This window comes from Periplaneta americana, chromosome 9 (genome assembly GCF_040183065.1).
Source record: "Periplaneta americana isolate PAMFEO1 chromosome 9, P.americana_PAMFEO1_priV1, whole genome shotgun sequence".
NCBI classification, from domain to species: domain Eukaryota; kingdom Metazoa; phylum Arthropoda; class Insecta; order Blattodea; family Blattidae; genus Periplaneta; species Periplaneta americana.
The window spans coordinates 37,332,060-37,351,005 of record NC_091125.1 but is presented as its reverse complement, the minus strand read 5'-3'; the positions used below and the strand labels follow the sequence as shown (position 1 = coordinate 37,351,005).

The 18,946-nt window shown below is 34.8% G+C and overlaps 1 long non-coding RNA gene across 2 annotated transcripts in view; it reads right to left on the bottom strand.

Annotated features, from left to right (window-relative positions):
- The window catches only part of LOC138705643 (uncharacterized), a 131,761-nt gene extending 122,243 nt beyond the window's left edge, over positions 1 to 9,518 (bottom strand). The window contains exon 1 of one of the 2 annotated variants that reach the window (XR_011333709.1): positions 9,454 to 9,518. This is a non-coding gene — a long non-coding RNA (uncharacterized lncRNA). Of the gene's footprint in view, positions 1 to 9,316 lie in introns of both variants that reach the window. The other variant, XR_011333708.1, reaches the window with a different exon arrangement.
- Between the last annotated feature and the right edge of the window lie 9,428 nt (positions 9,519 to 18,946).

The following is an 18,946-nucleotide window of genomic DNA, read 5'->3' as shown; positions in this document are numbered from 1 at the left end:
AAATGTAAATAGATCACTTGCGTTCCAAGCATACTGTTTGAGACAGAACACACCGGCAATTATGCTCATAAGTAGGCCTAAACACGGTAGACCCAGTAGGAAAGGAGTTAGTCTTTGAAGTGGTAATACGCAAAGACTAGCTTCTTTCTTACTGTCCGCCACTGGGTCTGCCGTGTAAACTTATGAGCGGTTAAACTATAAAACGTCTTTGTTATGAGCATAGAAACGGGTGTGTTCTGACTCAAACAGTAGGCTTGGAGAGCAAAATAGACAGATTGGGTTTGCAGTAAAAACTTTACTTTTCACAGGCATTTGGTCAGTGTATAATCATCAGGGGATTTCACATACAGAAATTTAAGGACATGCGTGAAAGATCACTTATGGAGGTGTGTCCTTAAACTTTTAGTAGGGGCTATATTTAGATGAAAAATATATGAATGCTTGCCACACGGTTGATTTATGTTGGCAGTCTCATGATGAGGCAGGGCGTCAAAAAACAATAAAATTTACGTCCAACACATTACGGAACATAAGAGGTGTGTCCTGCGACACATTCAGACACTTTCAACGCATAGCGAAGCATAGGTAGATGCACTTAACTGATGGTATATAAGAGAATGCAACTTGAAAATGAAAATTCTGTCATGCAGGTTGACGGCATTCTTCTCATCATACCGTATGTACTCTTCCAAGCGTCGTGAAAAACATTTATGCTGACGAAAGAAATAGACGTGAAGAGGCTGTTTGACCGAACTAGAATCCAGCAACAGAAGTGATGCTCCCGTTAGTTCCGATTCCAGTACTTTACGCATCTAGGACAGTACGAAAGCTGTTGACTTCTTACCAAAGGTGCTGTAGTCATATTTTATATTTGGAGTGTGGTTACGTTGTAGTGTTTTGGAAACACGTTTGCCAAATTTACCGTCCGTTTCCTGAAAGCAGATGCACAGTTTCTTTGCAAGGCGTCCTGACATTGAAATGAGCACCTAAATGGCTAAACGCTTTCAAGTCCAAAGTGGAACATCTTATTTTATATCGCACAATGTCCCTGGGTATATATTATAATTTACAATTGTAACTAGTTTATTAAGTAATCATGTAATTTAATTTGTCTTCTAGTTGAAGTAAGTCTTTAAGTTCGATAATCTTCTGGCTTATACCTATTTTTCTGTTTAGGTTTTGTATAGGTTCATTCATCCATAGTGTTCTGCCCAAAGACAGATCTTTCACTGCAAACCTAGCATTTTCCGGTCTATACCTATTATAATTTTCTTTTGTATTAACAGTCTATATTATTATGTATTTCCTTTTATCCTCTGGTTGAGTGGGAGAAAAGGCCTCACGGCCTTAACTCTGCGAGAATAAATAAAATTTCATAAACCATGTTATGGGAGTTACGGGCGATTGCGAAATACCGCACTTCGCAGCAGTTACTTTGGTCTCATGCTTGTCCACTCCAGGAAGTTTCGTGACGATTCTCGTCTGGAAGTCCAAAACCTTCCCTTGTAAGTATAATAATATGCATTAACTAAAATAACCATCTTCATGTACCCTATAATAAAGATACTGTAACCCCTGTTAACTACGTAGGTACAGTAACATTATTATAAACACTCACACTTTTTATTGTATTTACATTCTTAAATAAATTTGAAAACTAATGAGGAGATGATAAGATGCCGATGGAAAACGCCGATCTCCGAGACATCGTTAAGAGAAAACAATGCTATGGCTCTTTCTTTTCGAAAGAGTTATTAATCTGAAATTACTGTAATGGGCCGCAGTTGCCCACTTCTCTGCTTTTTTTATGGTCAGTTTTCTGTTATCGCATTCATACATTAATTACGTAAGTTACATTTCTTTGTGTATTACAATATTTCTTCAAGTAAGTACTGTAAATGAAATGTTTTCTCAAAGACTGCCGCTTTGTTTAATTTACCTACTTATCCTGACTTTACGACAGTGAAATATGTTTAAATTGACACCAAATGCGGTATTAACTACTGCAAATTGTTACACATCTATTGCTTATCCTGGAAGTCGTCTTCCTGAGTTGTTGAAGAAATTCTTTAACATTTAAAACAAATAACAAGTAATAAAGATGTTTCTTACATGGTAATGTTTTTAAACGTCCACAAATACAAAACCATTCTGAAGATAGGTTTGCATTCCTGATGAGTTGATGACAGAAATTGTCCCTGACTGTCTTTAATGACTTTACTACACATAAGTGATAATATTTCTCCGGGAATCACTGTTCTTTACCAGGTCCGAGATTTAAATTTACGCAGTAAACTATGAAGGTACATTCAAGTTTAATATTGTTAGCGCATCTGTTTACTGTGCTAAAGATTCGAGTCAATAAGTCTATAATATTTGCGTAGTATATAATGGACGATTTATCTTATGGTAGCTCTTGTTTCCTGTCACCGATATACCAGTATGTCATAACTAAATAATTTATCAGCCTCTGCGGTGGCTAAGTGGACAGATCTTCAGCCTGTCACGCAGGGATCCGGGTTCCGGTTCCGGTCAGGTCTGGGTTTCTCATCGAAAAATCCATAGTGACACTTGTGGCGGACAAGCTCACAGTTGGGGTTTTCCTCCCTTTTCCCCATATTGGGTGTGTACATCATTCCGTCAACATTTCTCCATTTCATCGTCATTCCATAGAATTCTCCGAACGCCGGCTGGCGACGCACTAACTGGCTGGCCTAGAGACGAGTGGGTTGCCTGCTAGAAACATGGGTATGCAGCGAGCTTTAGTATAGTCAGCCGGTGTGTGTTTGAGAATGCGCCTAGCTTGAGGGTTAGCGCAATATATCTTGAATGATGACAGTACTGGGCCGTTGTGTCCGCCGAAATTCCGTTCTGTTCAAAACAATTTACCCATTTTCAGTCAAATTTTGTTTGTACGAATACGGTTTTAACAGTCTATTTTTGGCAACTTTACAGTTCCCCTTATTACTATTGTGCTGGTTTTCCATTATCACTTTATCGGATAATTATTGTCAATCAATTTTATGGCGTATGAGTGCAGATTTAGTTACGGTAGGTACCCCAGTTTGCTCTGTCTTCATTCCAACTCATTATTATTATTGTTGTTGTTATTATTATTGTTATTGCTATTATTACTATCATTGGCATTTCAGCTATACTTTCTCGATAAGTTTTGAGTAATACTCCAGTTTCCTGTACCGTCACTTTGCCAATTTTAAGTCATCAGCATTATATCATTCTTGTTGACCATAATAAAATTTTCAGTTTATTTATACTTCAGTCGTGTAACTATGCACTTGTCACTTGTTATTTGCGTTATTTGTCCATGAACAAAAATTGAAGAACGCTACACAACAGTCTTCTGAATCAATCAGAACGTAGCATCCTATCATCTGCTGGTACAAATTCCGCTGCTCTGTTGTCGGTTTGCTACATGCAGTGTTACATGGTATGGTATGTCCGTAATTGGTGAGTTAGTGTTATGAAGTTATAAATAATTTATACCGCTGCTGTGAAATGTCGCAAAAAGATATTGATTATTGATAATTCATGGAGTGAGAATTCTTTGCATAAAGGCGTAGCATTAAATAAATCGTACCTCAGAATTGGTGCAAAGTACTTGAGAATTTTACGAGGAAGAGATTATACTATTAACATACTGTATAATATGATGCATACTGTAAATAATATTTAAGTTGTTTAATTAATTTGTTATTACTAATTATAATCAGAAGTTACATAATAATTACCATTTGATGTAAGGGAGCAGAATAGCACACTCCGCGTAAGTTAAGTCAGCTGCTGTTTAGTGGTCATTATGACAACATCGCATCTGTCACTACCAACATTACGCAAAGCTGTCAGTTGCATAGTTACAACGGCTTGGATATACAGTATTCCTCTTACACATTCATAAAAGAAACTTCATATACAGACTGGAAGTGAAATAGCTTTACAGATTTTGAGAGCAAATAGCTCATGTTGTAAGTAACAAAAGACAAATATCATATTGGTGGAAAGTTTTTTAGTTTTTTCAGAAAAAAAAAAACTTTTTTTCTCAAATGTTTAACAACCACTTATTTGGTAACTATTGCGAGTGGGGTCATGATTTTTGTCCATATTGGTAGGAAAATTAATAATAATAATAATAATAATAATAATAATAATAATAATAGTAACGGGGATACCTTTACCTTTACCTTAATAATAATAATAATAATAATAATAATAATAATCCGTGGCGCCACAGCCCTTGAAGGGCCCAGACCGACCAGATGGCTGCTGCCCTCACATGCCGAAGCAGAGGTGGACGATCATCCAAACCAGAATGAAGGTATCGTGTGATCAGTACGATGATCCCTCCAGCTGTTATAACTGGCTTTCGCAACCGGATTTCGCTACCTATCGTAGCTCCCCAAGTGCATCACGATGCTGGGTGGGCACCGGTTTCATACACTGACCAAAAATTTCATGAGAAAATGTCTTCCCCCATGAGGACTCGAACCAGCGCGCATTCCATAGACTACGACGCCAAGGCGCGGGACAATAATATAATAATAATAATAATAATAATAATAATCCATGGCGCCACAGCCCTTGAAGGGCCCAGACCGACCAGGTGGCTGCTGGCCTCACATGCCGAAGCAGAGGTGGACGATCATCCAAACCAGAATGAAGGTATCGTGTGATCAGTACGATGATCCCTCCAGCTGTTATAACTGGCTTTCGCAACCGGATTTCGCTACCTATCGTAGCTCCCCAAGTGCATCACGATGCTGGGTGGGCACCGGTTCCATACACTGACCAAAATTTCATGAGAAAATGTCTTCCCCCATGAGGACTCGAACCAGCGCGCATTCCATAGATTACGACGCCAAGGCGCGGGACAATAATAATAATAATAATAATAATAATAATAATAATAATAATAATAATAATAATAATTCATAACTCCTCTTCCCTCCTCTTTGTTCAGAACTTCATAAATAGAGATGAGAAGTGTATTAAATATTATATGCATTAAAATACACTTGAAGGTGTAGTAATGTTTAAAATTCCATTATTCCCAATCCAGTAGAGAGGAGCTGGTTCCCATTATGTTCCCGAGCAGTTTGATTTTGAAAGTAATTTCACAGATCTCTCAGTGCACACAATATGTGGTCTCATAAGGAGAGTAAATGGGCGAAATTTCCTAAATTGCGCATTTCAGTGTGCCTGATTGCCTTGGGATATTATCTCCGATTGGCGGTGCGTGGTGTTTTGACTCATTTCCGCCACTCCATTTACCGAGAGATCGCTGTACCGTCAGAAGTAACATCTTGTACTATAATTACCTGCAACTTGAACAGAAATTGATCGCCTTAGGACAATAATTTGACAGAATGTCTACATACACGACGAGCAATGGAAGCGTATAGTTTAACCAGGATTACTACGCTACTGTTTAGACATTCAAAGTATGTGTGAAGTAAATAGAGGGCTTGCTGCCTGATTGGTGAATGGTTATGACGTAGCGAGTCTCCCAGAGTCAGGCGTCTCGTTTCATTAATCATTCACACAACACTGGTCCAAAATTACTGATAATTTTTTGAAAACCATGTTCCAAAAGAAAACCTGTTACCAGCCACCAATTTTAACTTAAGTAGACTTATTATTTCAAACGTCTTTAATTTCTCTATTATACCTTGTATAGTATAAAATTTAAATGTGAATTTTTTTTAACAAAGTGGAATGAGAAATATAAAATGTAAAGGGTGACCAAATCTTATATAATGTTTGGTTCAGACAGACTAATTCGTTACAAGAAATATGTCTGTACTGTACAACACTGACTAGTTTTGTATAACGTTATTACGTTTCAAAGTAACCCCCTTTTCGGATACAGGTATTTGAGGATATATTGCTTAAATAATCTCTTCACTATAATAACAGCATATAAATCTCCATGAAATAAATTGCATTCATCATGTTATGAAGATTTAGATTGTGATTGTGATACATCCTTAAGACGAATTCTGAAAGAAGATTTCAGACGAACTTTTTTGTTCATAAATATTGCCTCCTACATAATCTCTTAACCAGGCTGTCATCAAATTAGACGTATTACAGAATGCTCTGGCTGTGTGGAGTTTCTTAACTACGCAACGGCCTCTATGCAGCAAAGCAGAACAATATCGCCCGCAAAGCTACTGTCCAATATATGGTGTATTCTTTTTAAGTATGTAAGCCTACTTCTTTTAAAGTGCATACCTAATATCTCTTACAAACATTTCTACTAACGCGGCCAACTTCTTTCTTGTTGAATATTTTAAAATGAACTGGGGTAAGTGTAAATTTGGGGCAAGTGTAACCCATGCCATTAAACGCAAAAAGTCGAGTTTCTTAAGTGGCGCCAACTATCGAATATTTATGCAACTAGAAGCTACTTCACATATATTCATGAGTGAAAACATTTTCGCGCTCTAAATATGAAATTCTGGCTTTTGATTTTTTCAATTTGTCTTAAGCAAAAGTTCTTAGGGATATAAGGAATGCTTTTTATTTAGTTTGTGTGTCATTTCGTCATTTAAATATATGCAGTGTATTAAATGCCCAAAATATAAAATTCTCCTTCTATGTGTCCTTTGATTCTTTCAATTTTACTTAAGCAAAAGTTCTTAGGAACATAAAAAATGCTTTTTATCTAATTTTTGTGCCATTTTGTCATTTAAATATTTGCAGCGTACTAAACGCTCAAACTATAAAATTCTCAGTCTATACAGAATGTAATGTTATTTCATATCCACTTTCACCAAGACATATTTTGATCTTTGCTGCAGAAAGGTGCTAGGTTACACTAAACCCAGTAGTAGGGGCAAGTGTAACCTATTAGCCGACAAATATGTTTTGCGTTCGTGGATCTTAATTTAATAACTTAATTTTTCTTTCTTTCACCGTTGTTATGTAAGATATTTATGGTCACCTGTTAAAATTTTACACGAATTTTAGCAAATTATTAAATGTCAAAGTTGGACTAATTATTAAATTTATGGGTTCCACTTAATCCTGTTAACCTTGACACGAATATTAACCTCCAATTCATCTAAATTGTGAGGATCTTTCATACAAACTTTCGATTTATACATTCTATACAGTGCATATAAATTACCAATAGGCCTACTGAAATCTTGGCTAACAGTAAGTTCAAAATCATCGAATAATCACGCGATCGTTTAGAAATCTAAGATGTGCAGAATAAGTTACACATTCTGTGCGATCCAGAAATGCATATAGAGTGTTAGTTGGGAGGCCGGAGGGAAAAAGACCTTTGGGGAGGCCGAGACGTAGATGAGAAGATAATATTAAAATTGATTTGAGGGAGGTGGGATATGATGATAGAGACTGGATTAATCTTGCTCAGGATAGGGACCAATGGCGGGCTTATGTGAGGGCGGCGATGAACCTCCGGGTTCCTTAAAAGCTAGTAAGTAAGTAAGTAAGTAAGTAAGTAAGTAATAACAATAAATTGCTTCTTGGCTTCCTGTCAACATCGAAGAACTGCCGTTAGAACACCTGAATACTAGCAAAAATTTATTTTATTTTTCTGTTATAGGTACAGTCTTAGAAAAAAATTTTGTCGCATAGATAGGCCTAATTTATAAGTCTCACAAAGGCGACCTGGTTCACAAGAGAACTCCTAGTTGAGGTAATAAAATTAGTTTTGTTTCGTTGTATGTCTGATCGTTGTGAAATCTAAAATGTGCAGAATAAGTTACACATTCTGTGCGGTTTAGACATCCTTCTTCAGAAAGGAGGCATTGCGCATGATACAAATGTTTTAGATCAGTGGTATTAAATCTTTTTGCAAGCGTATCCCCAAAATACATTTTTTTTACCTTCGTACCACCAGACTGCATTGCAATTGTAAGAAATAACAAAAGATTATGATTGGTGTCGTGTGCAAAATATAATAATAATATATTATTATTATTATTATTATTATTATTATTATTATTATTATTATTATTATTATTATTATTATTATTATACGTGCGGCGGCCGGGTAGCTCAGTTGGTAGAGCAGCTGGCTACGGACTGGAAGGTCCGGGGTTCGATCCCAGGTGGTGACAGGATTTTTTCTCGTTGCCAAACTTTCAGAACGGCCCCGAGGTTCACTCAGCCTCCTATTAAATTGAGTACCGGGTCTTTCCCGGGGATAAAAGGCGGTCAGAGCGTAGTGCCGACCACACTACCTCATTCTAGTGCCGAGGTCATGGAAAGCATGGGGCTCTACCTCCATGCCCCCCAAATGCCTTCATGGCATGTTACGGGGATACCTTTACCTTTTTTTACCTTTTTTTATTATTATACATGCAGTAGTTATTGATACAACAATAATAGTAGGCCTAATGAATTATGTAAAATGTTATTGAAGCAAGGAAAAACAAGAGTTGATGTAAAAGAAAATATGTGAATTGCAATAATTATCAACAAGTCTAATAAAAAAATATCAACAATTTTACATGGGCCTACCTAATCAGTGCGATGCGTACCCCTTGAGACACCCCCGCGTACCCTACCTTTGTTTGAAAACCACTGTTTTAGAGGACAGGGAAGGATGCTGGACCAGAATAAATCACTTTACCCAGTCAATCCTCTAAGGGTCTAAACACTCTTTTGTATTCGAGAGCTATTGTCAAATATTTTTCCTCTTGAAAGGTTCGCTTTCATAGTTCTGTTGGTTTCTTGACGATTAAAATCTAAGAAAGAAACTTTAACTGATATATTGGAAATTTGTACAGAATTAATAATATACACCTTCTTAACCGTATAATTTATAATTGAAGTAACATATCTTGATTTTTTTGGGGGAGGGGGGTTAAATAAATGCTTTTTGTGTGCAATAGAGAATATAAAATGTTGATTTATATATTTTAGAACACGATAAGTATTATTTATTTTATTTGTGCTTTGTGAATGATAGTTAAAAAATATGGCTTACCAAAAGGAATGTGACTGGTAACATGATAAAGAAGTGCATTTTTGCAACATACTTAACACGTATAATGAGAAAGTGCCTTATTTGAACGTATTGTGTTACTCTTCCTAAATCTCTCCGATAATGAAATAAAACCAGCGGTATTTATGAAAATTTGGACAGATCTCATTGTCTTTTTATGGTATGTCATAACCAAGATACTTGGTTTAAATATATATATATATATATATATATATATATATATATATATATATATATATATATATATTTACTCGAATCTTTTTTTTTCTGATAGAGTATTCTTCTTTTATTGAAAACGAAGGTGTAAAATGTGCTTACCATGTATGAAGAAGAATTTGGTTGCACTTTGTCCGAAGCTGCGAGCCGGGCTGGGCCGGGCGGGCTGGCAAGAAGGGAGGCCAGACTAAGCTGGCAACACTGGGAGCACATCTTGTTCTTTGCCTGCTGGGTCTTACCTGGCAGATACCTCTCTGCGCTGCCGTGGTTGCCCGGCTGCATCGCTCTTCTTCGCTCGTTTGGCTCACTGCAACCTCAGTTAGCATTTTTTACCTTCTCTCTTTTTAAGATTCCTCTCATCTCCTTCGGAAGACCCTCTCTCTCGCACATCCACTCCATCATAGAGAGATGCGGCGCAGGATGCCGATGCATCCCAGTTTCCAAGACTGTCTCGGAACACAGCAAGCGGCCCAGCACCCACCTAGTTTACAGCACCCATATACTCTTTACAGCTTGTTGAAATATGGTCCCTCTCCCCTTATTTTGTTTCCACCCAGTTTTTAACGAATTCGGTTTCACTCAAAAGTGAGAGGATATCTACAGCCCCATAAGGTGAGTGTCAGAAGCGAGTATTTATATTTGTTGCCAGGGGATATAAGGTGTGACGCCAAAATTTGTCCTCGAATGTTACAGATACAGGAAAACAATACAATTGTTCATTTAGTAGCTTTCAAGAAGCCAAATATTGTATGTAGAAGGGAAGTTTTGTTTTCCATTTCATATACTGTTATACTCTTACAGATCAGCGAGCATTTCTTTGCTATTTTAATTAGTATGTACTGTATGTCTTTTAGAAGATACAAAGCACTGATAACTCTAGAAGCTAAATAAATTTGTTTTTTTTTTTTTTTTTTTTTTTTTTTTTTTTTTGCATGATGTTACAGTGAAACCTGGGCAAAAATTCAAGAAGAATGAATGAATAAATAAATAAATAAATACATAAATAAATAAATGGATGGATGGGTGGTTGGTGGGTGTGGATGGATGGATGGATGAATATATAGTTAGATAGATGTATAGATGAATATATGGATAGATAGGTAGGTTGATAGGTACATGGATAAATAGATAAATATATATATATATATATATATATATATATATATATATATAAATGAATTCTATCCACCATTTTGGAGTAGTGGTCAGCGTTGTTTGGTTGATTTTCAGTTCCTAGCAGCTTTCTCCAAAATGTTGTTGGAAACTGCTTAATGTATAGAGTTACGCACACAGCGAAAATTCCTTCAGCTAAAAATAATCATTGTATGTCTTAATGTTATGCATTAGTTTGTCTGATAAAATATAAATGTCTTCTTTAGATAAAGCTGGAACTAACACACCTGCTCTTAGAATGTGTTCTTTATATTATTGACATTTTTTATACATCAAATTTCGTTTTAATAAATAATTATTTATTTGTAAGCCTTAATATTGATATATTGATGCTGTTTTTGCAGTGAAAGACCTGTCCTTGTACAGATAACTATGAATGAATGAATAGAATAATTATATATACAAAGGTCAGACACGAAGGAGTTAAATTTGAGAATAAGAAGAAAGTTATTTTTTATTTGATTTAAACTTTCTCAATATTGAACGTGGTGCAAAACTTGTATGCCTTTGCACCGTTTCTAGAAAAATCCAACGTGCTAGAGGTATGCAGGGCTATAGATTTCATTATCAGACAAATAAGGAGGAAACCAATAGCGGTCGGTGGCATTTTGACTGTTAGTGGCAATAATAATAATAATAATAATAATAATAATAATAATAATAATAGTTCATGTTCGTTGAAAAAGTAATGCATAATGCAACATTTAGTTTAACTACCAAAATTCTGGAAGGATTTTCTGTGATATATCCAAAGCATTTTACTGTATAAATCATAAAATGCTGCTACACAAATAAATTATTATATGCAATTAAAGGCGTTGCACACCAATGGTTTCACTCATATTTCATAGATAGGAAACAGAAAGTCGACATCAATACCATTATGAAATCTGTCTCGATATGGGGAACTATTAATAATGGACTTCCACAAAGATCAATATTAGGTCCCATACTTTTTATAGTGTTCATAAATAATCTTGGCCTCTAATAAAAGATGTAGGTTACCCCATATTTGCAGATGACACAAGTATAATAACAGCTAATAGCTCCAACATATTCCAATCTTCAGCGGAGGCAGTTCTCTTTAAAATATGTGATTGTTCTCAGCCAACAAATTACTATTAAATTGTAACAAAACTAATATAATTCAATTTAAATTCTGCCCAAATTCAATCTCGCAAATTTCAAGCGCAATTTTAACAACAGGTCCCTATTAGAAACAGCAACTACCATATTTCTTGGATTACAAATCGATAATATGTTAAACTGGAAAAATTGTATTAATGAAAGTATCCCCAAACTAAATTCAGCATGTTTTCAAGTAGAATGTTAAATGTTATGTTTTATTTAACGACGCTCGCAACTACAGAGGTTATATCATCGTCGCCGGATGTGCCGGAAATTTTGTCCCGCAGGAGTTCTTTTACATGCCAGTAAATCTACTGACATGAGCTTGTCGCATTTAAGCACACTTAAATGCCATCGACCTGGGCATAGAAGGCCAACGCTATACCAACTCGCCAACCAGGTCGACTTTTAATTAGATCTTTGCAGTGGCGCACGCAGAATTTTTGTCAAGGGGGCGGGATCATTATTAAAATTGTTTACAATTTACATTATCCGTGTTTAAAATGTTATGTATTATCATCATCATCATCATTATCAGCTGAATTTTCACAGGGGGATGTGAAACTAGTTTCTGGAAGAACGTTCGCGACAACATCGTTACGAAGAAACATTTGTCAATGTGAAATTTTCACCAACCTCGCGAGAATTACTACGCATCTTTTTGCTAAAAATTGTAAAATTTAGCTTCGCGGTCACAGACGTATAAAAGAACCCGTAACGATAATGTGAAGTTTATATTTAAAATATGAACTATCAAATGCACAAAACGTTAAACGAACGTTTCACAGTAAACTCAGAAATCAAACTAACGAACGAGTGAATACCGCTTTTAAAATGAGTTTAAAATCGAAAATGCAAATACTTAACGACATCTGCACTACAAAACTGTCGAAACAACCTTTTCAATATGTTTCACAACAAGTTAAATTTCATATTGTGTCGGCTTCATTTTATTACAAGGTCGATACTAGGCGGTTCTAGATATCTCTATAATAAATATAGCATTATTATAATTCGAACGTGCCGTAGCACCAAGCGCAGGAATTATATTGAATGAGGGGCAAGAGGACTATGCCTTATATCGATGTAGATTTTGGATTTTGTTTCTCTGACAGTGAAAAATTAGAGAAGGGGGAACGATTATGGGTACAAAAATACTCAAATCTAAATATGTAATTTTTTTAAAAGTTCAAGGGTGGTTTAAACCCAGTAACTCCCCCCTTGTATACGTCCCTGGATCTATGCAAGAGATAGTAAATATCAATACTTTAAAACGTACTTTGCATACTTCTACACGGCAGTGAGTTTAGGAATAATATTCTAGGGAAGTCTACAGATAGTAACAGTACATTTCTACTACAAAAAAAGAGTTATTACAATAATAGGCCTACTAGGTACCAAATCTAGGGAATCGTGTAGGACCATTTTCAAAAAACTACAAATAATGCTCATGGGTTGTCAGTATATTTTTTCATTAACAAATTTCCTCGTATGTAGCTAACTGAACAGTTTGTAAGAAGTCCAACAATTCATAGTATAAATACTCGTCAAAAACACGACTTTCATACTCCATCGGCAAGTCTATCGTGCTATCAAAAAGGAGTGAGATATATGACAGTAAAAATTTTTAATAGCCTCCCCATGGATATAGAAAATCAAAGTCAAAACATAAGATTATTTAGGGCCAAATTAAAGAAGTACCTAATTTTTCACGCCTTCTATTTTACAGATGAATTTATGACATTCAACAACGCTGCATGAATATTCCTGTCTTGTATTGAATATCGATACTAACCGCTTGTGTTGCACTAGTATAATATAAAACTCTTCTGTAGGCCTATAGATTTCAACTAGAATGTGACTGCAATTAAGACTTTGTGGTACTATTAAGATTTTTTATATGTTCCATATTCTAGCTGTGAAGCGATGTATGGATGCCATGGAATATAAATAAATACAATACAGTACAGTACACTTTGGTATTAAATCTTTACCAGCTATCAACTTTATCACTTTATTGTTCATACATAATATTTAAGTCTGGCATGGACCTGAGTAACTGTTTCACTTTATCTCTACCACGACTCATGTAGATCAGTGAGGTACGGAAGACCAACACCAGAGGTTATGGTATACGAAAATGAAGGCTGGAAATAAATGCGTGGTGTGGCGAATGGTAGGGCCGACTTAGCCAGGCAGCATAATCGGCATGAGCAACTCATTCCATCACGGGTGCACAAAACGCATACTTGGGCTGAAGTGAATAGAGATGTTCGTGCTCCACCCGATAAGCAGCTTTATATTTCTCTAAACAAATTTTAGGCCTAATAAGTTGCATGGAACAGAATTCATGCCTTAAAAGACGACGAATTTTATTTAAAATAGATGAGCTGAATTAATATGGTACAATTTTACTTAATATTTAGGTTTTTTAGTTACTGTTAAGTGTTATATAATGAGAAATAGTTTAGCATCTCACATGTACTAGTCATTAGGCTGTGGGTTCGTGATTTTTCGATGTGGTTTCGTGTGTTCAAGACGTAACTTGGTCATTTTTGCTTTTTGTCTTGATATCCCAGCAACACTGTCAGATACTCAAGCAGACGTGATTAGGACGGGCCTCTTCTTTATTAAATCACGTAGAGTTTATTCATCAACATTATATACCTCCATTGAAATTGATATTCTGGCAATTACGACTTCAAAGCTTTTTCTCGAGAGAGCGACTTAAACTTTTTTCATGTTAATGTTTTGAGGACCCAAGAGAATTTAATAATGAAGCTGCAGCCTGAAAATAGAGTAAAATCACGATGAAGGATAACTTAAAAACGCTGATTATTAATATCTATTAAAACAAAGCTGTATCGTATTCCACTTGATGGTACCGTAATTCGTAAGTAATAACCGTATTGTGCATCATCTCAGGTTTACTTTCGCTAGATTACAGCACTACATTATAGTCGTATATTTCGAACATTTTCCTCTAGACATATTAATAGCGGCCGCCAGTTGGTAGAGCAATTGGATACGGGCTCGAAAGTCTAGGGTTCAATTTCGGGTGATGGCGGAACTTTTCCATTGCGAAAACTTTTAGAACTGTCCCGGATCCACTCAGTCTAATGTCAAATAATTAGTGCTGTTGATCGATCAAAATATTTAATCGATTAACTATTTGAATTTAATCGATTAATCGATAGATTAATTTAGTTTTGATCGAGTTTAAAAACAGTTTTAATATACTGCAATACACAATTATTGTTAAATATAACTTATGTTCGGTGATAAGCATAAGTACTAAATGTTCTATAAATGTATGTATTGTATCGTTATATTACAAAAACAACTATTTTAATTACTTACTAACATATTATGAGGCTTATAATTTATTGTGTCAATTTCTCCAGGAATTTTTGGGACAAACATAAATAACAAAAATATGAAGATTCACCTAGTTAATACTGCTTCATCCATGATTTTAAACATATGAGTGCATTCACATGCTCCGAGTTAAGTGCCGCTCTACGTTTAGTAACAATGTTTCCTGCATCACTAAACACGAAAAAACTTTTTTTTTTCTGTCAAGCACTTCTCCACGATCGTTCAATTTAAATCCAAACGTTTCACCGAGTTTACCTCTCAAATTGTCATACCACATAATGGAGTTTACACTTTTCACAAACTACAGAAAACTGATTTTGTTTCTTTATCAAACTAAACACACAACCTACATATACAAACTCAGTACAGAAACTCCAAATACAAAAAGTACAGCGGTCGAAACAGAAGACTGGTCTCTATTGTAATCGAATTACCAGATTTTAGAAAGAGAAGAAGGTAGTTACACTCTCACTTGCACACAATGTAGACATGGCTATTTTAAAAGGGATTAGGGGGGACGAATCTCAGAAAGTATGTATTTCATATGCTAGGAAGATAAGCTGACAACAAGGTGGAAGTTTTCTTGGAGAACCATAAAACTTAATAAGTGTTTCGCATTGTGTTTCAACTTTCAACAGAGCTAGACTAGGTCACTGTCCTCATATCTCTATCTCTTTCTGAAGTGTTTGTGCAAAGATTTTCCCTATACTACCTGGTTTACAGTTATAAAATAACAGTACTATTGTGCTTTTAAGTAAGCAATTTCCGAGAGAGAAATAGTATGAGTTTGTATTAACAAAATAATAATTAATATCAAGTACAACCCATTAATTTTAATCGACTCGTTTATTCAATTAAATATTTTTGATCGATTAATCTTACAACAGAAATTGATCGATTAAATCCCACAACACTACAAATAATAGATTTAAGAGTATTGGATCTTTCCCGTGGGTGGAAGGCGGCCGAAGCATGCTGCCAATCACACCAACTCATTCTAATGCCTAGGTCACAGAAACTTGAAGCTCATTCTCCATGTCACCATGCGTAAAGGGGATAAATGTGTCTTTATCTTTTATGCAGATTAATTATTCTACTTTTATTCAAGTTTGTACAATAAGCAATTAAATATGTGTTGCTCATAAAAGTTTTTTTTCTTATGATAGTGCGTAAAGTTGCATTTGACTCACTGTTATCAGTGTTTAAAGTGAACATTTAAAACACTAGTGCGTAAAAAGTAGGCTAAGTAGTCATTTGGACACTGCTATTCCTTTTACGCACTGCCAAAGAAAATCTAATATTCAATGTACAAACTTCATTCAGTAAGAAATTAATGCATTACATTGATCTTCCATTACTTAAATATTACACGTAACACAAATAAGTAACAAATTTTACATTCATATCCACATTTTAGCTCTTATTATTCTGAAGTTACATATAGTACCCATTGTAACAAGATTTATCATTCAACTGTTCCTAACCGCTTTGTTGGTTATATGGTCAGTTTCTGGCCCGAATATAGAAATGTGAAGGGCCAGCAGGACCCAAGATTTTGAGAAATATATATCATATCATATCATATCATATCATATCATATCATATCATATCATATCATATCATATCATATCATATATCATATCATATCATATCATATCATATCATATCATATCATATCATATCATATCATATCATATCATATCATATCATATCATATCATATCATATCATATCATATCATATCATATCATATATCATATCATATCATATCATATCATATCATATCATATCATATCATATCATATCATATCATATCATATCATATCATATCATATCATATCATATCATACCATACCATATCATATCATGTCATATGGTCAGTTTAGACGGTCATGAAATCATGAACATTATTAAGCTGCCATTCCACGGATACTTATTTCTTGATGGTTCTGAGTTTAGATGGCCATGAGATTGTGATATTATAACCTCTCCAACTTGAAATATTTAATTTGTGTTATCGTAGAAGAAACACTGTATGCCACACATTCGTAAAGTCATCTTTTTTGTACGAGTGTTAATGAGGGTCAAAAAGGGAACCTTTTCGAACTTGTCTTATAAATAACTATTTCAGTAAGGTAATATGGATGTAGATTTCTTTGGTGTTTTAATGCAGTACATTTCTTTTCAATAAATTATAGTATTTTATGTCATATTTCTCAGAAATTTGAGGAAAATTTTATACACGATGGTATGAAATAAGTGGCGAGATAAGAATGAATGTACTATAATACTACGTAACTTGTAAATACTTAGTTCAAGAATTCTAGTATACAATGTAATATACTTTTTTCAATTTTGACTTTTATAAATTCAAGCAGAACTTAAATCCGATTGTCTCTTTTATTTAAATAAATATGATAAATGTTTTATGTTTGTAATAGTAATGCGAAGTTCCCCATATACAGTATAAAGCTTCCGCCGGAAGCTCAGCGGCATTTTCTATTATAGCCTGTGCCTCGCACAAGTAAAGGGAAATCTTTCGCCTGTTCTACGGTAGTAACTTCAGTTTCTAAAACCTGTTTAACATAGAACACGTTTACAAACACTTAAAACATGTATTAAGTTAGTAGTACATCTTAACTGTGTTACAGGAGTTGTTCAAAGTGTCCTTCTTGAATAGATTTTGACACTTCCGAAAATTATTCTGAAATACTCGACTAATCTTTTGTTGCGAAATATTATAAATGACTTGTCGAATATTTTCGTCAACTCTTCGCACAATTTAATATGCTGTACATTATTATCAAACAATTAGAAAAAACACAATAACTTGCACTACACTATGCATGAAGTTCTTTCAGTGTTCTCAAAAGTTAGAAAAAGTCACAATAGTTTGCACTACATTATGCACGAATGAGTAATGCCTTCAATAGCTCACACAGACTGGGGTGAACTGCACGCATGCAACGTCCGACAAACGCGTTTGAACTTCGGGTCATAAGACAGGCGTGGGAGGCAACGTTTCTGTTGGTACGTCTCGTGACATGACATTATATGTAGTGAACTCTGTAGTAATGATGTAATAGGACCTAGTAATAATAATAATAATAATAATAATAATAATAATAATAATAATAATATGACAGTGTTAAGCTTAATGTGGTCTTCATTATTGCTGCGATTTATGTTTGATGTAATTTCTAAAAGAAATCATCCTCCATATCTCTGTTTTTTTGTTTTTTTTTTTTTTTTTTTACGTTTCATTAGTGTATTTTATATCTCTACTGTGAAGTAATTTTATAACCTGTAATTTCTATGTTTTTGGAGTACTTTTTGCACGTTCTGATAGCACTATCTTAAAGTTAGCAATTAAGTGTTTCTGGATTAAGTTCGTAAGTTGATTTTGATTCATACAAAATTGTCTCGGGTATATATATTACTTTCTAGAAAATCGGAGTAGGATAAAATAACGTTTTCTGTTTAAAATGTTGTATCACAATATAGGCCTATATTTGGTTACAAAATGTACTTTTAATCAAATTTGTTGCTGCTGATTGCCGCCAAAAGATTATCTTTTTTTAACTCACTCCTACTACATACAAATTCGGAAACTAGTCTTTATAAAATTACATTTGTTTTACATTTAAATTTTGGAAGTTGTAAGAATGAACATTCACAAACCCTCCTCGTGATTGCTCTCAGTTTTCCTCACTTATTCTTAGAAGCCATTGTAGTCACGGCCATCTTGTCGAGGTTGGACAGTAATGTATAATGTAATTGCGTCTAATCAGAAGGGATTTTCTTTATTATTACTGAAGTAAATGTCCGCCTCACGCCGTTACTATATGGTTTATGCCAGAGGCTTACAAACTTTACATAGCCGTTTTCCTACCCAATCTCCCCCCTTCCGTGACGTAAAAAACTGTCATTTCTTTTCTTGAAAGGCTGCAGCTGATTACGACCTCTTCTGTCTGTTTCATTCTTGGTACCTCAGCACATACTTTTAATCTTCTTAGTTTTCCTTTTTTCTTTCTTTTTTTTTAAGATAAAGTCA